Here is a 5,691-nt window from a genome sequence, read left to right as displayed (position 1 = left end):
AAAACATTCTTTGAGTAATCTACAAGACCTACCCTGTTCTGTTAAACAAATAACAAACAAGGCCAACATTTCAAGTTAGTCAAGATTGTAAAAAAATAACATCTTTCAACACCCGCCCTCAATCTTGACTCTTGAACAAGTCAATCATTTTGAGTTTTGAACACAGATAATTGTGATGGTTAACATTGAGAGCTTTAGTGAAAATATCAGCTGTCTGCTCAGAAGAAGAAATTTTTACTATTTTAAGAATCCCTCTATTAATTTTTTCACGAATGAAATGTATATCAATCTCAATATGTTTTGTTCTTTCATGAAAAACTGGATTGTTTGCAATTTGGATAGCGGATTTATTATCATAGAATAAATTAACTGGAAGAAGATTTTTAATATCAAGGTCAGACAGAATTTTTAACACCCAAATAATTTCACAGGAAACAGATGACATGGCTCTGTATTCAGATTTCGTGGACGAACGAGAAACAGTATTCTGTTTCTTACTTTTCCATGAAATCATTGAGTTACCCAGAAATAAACAATAACCAGTCACAGACCTTCTAGATGAGAGACACTTACCCCAGTCTGCATCTACAAAAGCATTCAAAGTAAAACTTTCTGACCTTGTAAAACTGACTCCTTTTCCAGGAGAAAGCTTGAGATACCTAAGAATTCTTAAAGCAAGTTTCAAGTGTGATTGTTTTGGAGCATGCATAAATTGACTCAAACAATGTACAACAAAAGCTATATCAGGTCTAGTTGCTAAAAGATAGATTAATCTACCAATTAACCTTTGATAGCCAGAATAATCATGTAACATAGTGTCTTTAGAATCACTAGAATCAGAAATAACTAAATTCATTTCCATAGGAGTACTTATAGGCTTACATCCTAGATAACAAGAATCATTTAATAATTCTAGACAATACTTTCTTTGAGACATAAAAACTCCATTTATACAATTAAGAATTTCAATTCCTAGAAAGAATTTTAATTTGCCCAAATCTTTGATCAAAAACTTGCCTTTTAGAAATTCTTTAAATTTATTTATTTCATTCAAGTTATTTCCTGTGATAATAATATCATCTACATATACAAGAAGCACAAGAAATATAGGGCCAATTCTTTTAGTGAACAATGAGTAATCACTAAAGCTTTGAACAAAACCATTCTCAGTTAAACAGGATGACAGTTTTGCATACCACTGACGTGGTGCCTGTTTTAAACCATATAAAGATTTTACCAATTTGCAAACACGTTTATCATTTGGATTGTAATAACCTTCAGGCAACGTCATATACACATCCTCAATCAAATCACCATACAAAAAAACATTATTGACATCCAACTGATATAAGGGCCAATTAAACTGAACAGCTAAGGCAATGACACACCTTAAAGTTACCATCTTAACTACAGGGGAGAAAGTCTCTTCATAGTCGAGACCCTCTCTTTGACTGTAACCCTTAGCAACTAATATAGCCTTATATCGCTCAATCTCTCCAGTAGATTTATATTTTATTTTGTAGACCCACTTACATCCTATAGCTTTTCTGTTTTTTGGTAATTCGGTAACAACCCAGGTTCCATTCCTATAAAGAGCCTCCATCTCATCATTCATAGCCTTAACCCAATTCTGATCACTATAGGCCTCCTTAAAAGTTTTGGGTTCCACAGATTTATTTAAATTAGAAACAAAACACAAATTTTCAGATGACAAGCTTGAGTAATTTACCACTTTTTCTATACCATATTTCACTCTTCCTTCTACAATAAAATCATCAAATTTGTGCGAAAAATTGGAAGGTTTAGAAGATCTTCTAATGGATTGAGTTTGGGGTTGCATTCCCTCAGATATACTACCCAAAGAGGCATCATTTATCATTTATGACACCTTCAGAATGTGAGACACCGTCACATGGGAAACTGGCAACAGTTTCAGGACTATCCAAGGGCAACCAACTGGTAGCTCTATCAAGATCATTAATGTGACTAGGACCTTGATTACTTTGACATATTGAGCTGCCTAGAGGCTGCCCATTGTTAGCTCCAGAAGAGCTACCAAGTTCCCTACGGTCAATGTCTCCAAAACCAGACTGATCATTGCTAATGTTATTAATGGGTCTCCTAGTCTCATCATTGGGAGCCAAATCATCAAAATCATTAATAGTTCTAGTCACAGTATCAAAAAAATTTAGATTGTTGAGACCATCAATATCAGCTTCATTATCTCTATTCATACTCATCTTGAAGGGAAATATATTTTCATAGAACTTAACGTCTCTGGAAAAAATAATTCTTTTGGTATCAAGACTATATAATCTATACCCTTTTTTAGAATTTGCATAACCCAACATAACACATTTTTCAGACTTAGAAGCAAACTTGTCCAAAACATTGGGTATGTGTTAAAAACAGAGACAACCAAAACTTCTAAGATGAGACAGAACAGGCTGGAAGCCGTAAACAAAATCATATGGACTCTTACCGTTTAAGACAGATGTAGGAATCCTATTTATTAAATACGTAGCAGTTAAAACACATTCATTCCAAATATTAAGCGGGACTCCACCCTGAAACATGAGAGCCCAAGCAACATTTAGTAAATGTCTATGTTTTCGTTCAACCACCCCATTCTGTTGGGGTGTATAAACACAAGATGTTTGATGAATTATTCCTCTAGTTTCAAAAAAATCACTTAGCTTGTGATTGGTAAACTCAGTACCATTATCACTTCTAAAGATTTTAACATTTTTTCCAAATTGATTCAAAAGAAGATTACAAAAGTTTTCTAAATTTTCACCAACTTCGTGTTTTCCCTTTAACAAGTAAACCCATACAGCCCGAGAAAAATCATCAACAATGGTTAAAAAATATTTATGACCTTCCCGGCTTGGGACATGGTAAGGACCCCACACATCTAGATGAACAAGTTGACCTAGATGAGTGGTTTTGTGAGTGCTAGAACTAAATTTATCACGAGTTTGTTTCACCTTATGACAGATTTCACAAGGGCCACAACTCTTACAGTTAATATTAAGTCTTTCTTTTAGCACTGACAGAACTTGATCAGTTGGGTGACCAAGTCGGTTATGCCATAAAAGGGTGGACACATAACAGACAGAATCACAGTTAGGAGAGAATGAAGGTTTACTTTTATCAAAAAAATAGAGACCACCGTCCTGACTACCAGTCCCCATAAGATTCTTGTGAAGATAATCCTGAACACAGCATTTGGATTCATCAAATTTAATAGACACCTTATTATCCCTAGCCAACTTATGAACATATAACAAATTGACGTTGAATTCAGGAACTACAAGAACATAAAAAAGAGTAACATTGTTGGATAGTTTTGAGTTTCCAATTTTGGTTATTTTAGCTTTTGTTCCATTCGGGTGACTAACACTAAGATTCAAGTCAGAAATATCAACAATGTTGTTTAGGTTTAAACAATTTGAAGTCATATGCTGACTAGCTCCTGAATCTATTATCCATCCAGACTTAAGATTTGGAGACATACCTGCCATATTGGCAGTGGCTCCCTCATTGACAAATTTTGCCTCAATTAGACTTAATATTTTCGATACATGTTATTCAGAAAAGACAAATGAAGGCTTAGGAACAGACTCAGAAGTAGAGATATTKGCAGTGGCGGGTTTGAAGTTGGGATTTTGAGGCCTAAAAGTTTGATTTTGATTCGAAAATCTAGCACGATTTTGAAAGTCCTTGGGGAAGCCTATTAGTTTGAAACAACGATCAATGGTGTGCCCTGTAGTACCACAGTGTTTGCAGACAAAATTTGTGGGGTTTCTTCCTATTTTCTTTTTATTATCAGAAGCTTTGCTTAAAAAAGCAGAATTTTACAATTTAGCACGATTTTGGTTTGGGCTCGCTCCTCTATGAGATTCCTCTCTCGAAACGAGGGAAAAAGCGGTTTTCACAGATGGGAGAGGATCTCTAGTCAAAATATTACTTCTTATTGGTTGATATATATCATCTAAACCCATAAGGAACTGCATAAGTTTTATCAACTGACTATGTTCTAAAAAATCGTGAGAAGCCTTGCATGTACAAGAAGGAAGTTTGACAAGGGCATCAAATTGCTTCCACAATGAATTTAGCTTGTGATAATACTCAGAAACGTACAAATTATTTTGGTTTAGAGAATTTATTCTTTGATAGAGATTAAAGGTCACGGACCCGTCCACTTTGTCGTATGTTTCTTTTAGTTCCTCCCAGACTTGAGAGGAGATTTTGGAAAAGACCTGCCCTAAAAATAGATCCTCAGTCATAGAGCTGAGGATCCATGATAGAACCACAGAATTGCATCGGTCCCACTGACGCTCAAGGACAGGATCATCTATAGGTCGAGGACATGTACCATCAATGAAGCCAACCTTATTTTTTGTCTCTAACGCTAGAGTCATAGCACAAGACCAAACCTTATAATTTTCAGTTCCGCTCAGCTTAAAGGATAAAATGGGAGCTCCACTAGTATCACTCGGATCCAAGTATAAGGGATCTCCAAAGTCTAATTGTGTAACATTGGATTCCATCGGACTTGCAGGCTGAACCGGTGGAGTAACCATGACAAGAAAACAAAAGAAAACACACAGGAACAACTGAATAGCTTAAAGGCAGGATTCCTAAAACACTGATATCGTGTTAGGTCAAGCCAACTATTCAGATTCCTCTAAAACAAAGAAAGAAACAAACAGAGAGGCACAACAACAAACACAGTAAGCCTTACAAAACAAAAGAACAGATTACAGAGATATCAGATATTGAGCAGGGGATAACAACAAGCCACAATATAATAGAACAAATGCCAGATCAAAGAGTCACAGATTGTGACCACCAAACAAAATTATCAATTATAACAGGATACCAGAAACAATGCTAGATCTGGAAGGGACACAGATCTTGACTATTCAGTAATAAAGGAGGTACAGATTAATAAGAGAAACAAACAATACAGATTATCCAACACAGTTATAATAGCAAGGTAAACAGATCTGCAATGATAAGCATATACAAGATGCCAAAAAAAAGATCTCGAAAGGGGACCACAAGAAAGATCCAGACGATCTTTTATGGTACAAGACCCAATCGGTCATATCAAAAAAACAGGAAAAGAGAATATCAACAATTCCTATCAGTAAACGATTCAACAACCTGATTTAAGAGATACAACAGATCCAAAAAAACGATTCAACAGCCAGATCTTAGATACAGCAGATCTTTAAAAACATTTTAACAACCAGATCTAGGATGTACAAAAAAAAATACAGATAAGAAAAGAGCAGCTCTCACATCAAGACAAAGCAGAATATACAGATATGAACAAGAAAGAGAGATCACGATAGGGGACCAACAATCAGATCTGAGGATCTTATTTGGTCTTCAGACCGAATCGATCATCTCACTCATAACGAAAGGAAATAAAGAAATGGAAGAAAAAAACTCAAACATCAAGGCTTCGATCCGGAAGAGACGAGATCTACAGATCTCGAAATCCTAAACGCGACCTTTCACTTGTTTGAAAATTAACAGTAACAGATCTGAGAAGAAAACATACCTGAATCACGCTTTGATACCATCTTAGAAGGTTTAACATAGAAACCAATGATTTTACTTTATTGAATCAACACAATAACGACAGATTACAAGATAGAAACAATACAAATTTCAGAT

The sequence above is a fragment of the Cynara cardunculus genome (genome assembly GCF_001531365.2).
Source record: "Cynara cardunculus var. scolymus isolate 2C chromosome LG 12, CcrdV1, whole genome shotgun sequence".
NCBI lineage: Eukaryota > Viridiplantae > Streptophyta > Magnoliopsida > Asterales > Asteraceae > Cynara > Cynara cardunculus.
The sequence above is the reverse complement of the archived record's forward strand: the minus strand, read 5'-3'. Positions refer to the sequence as shown.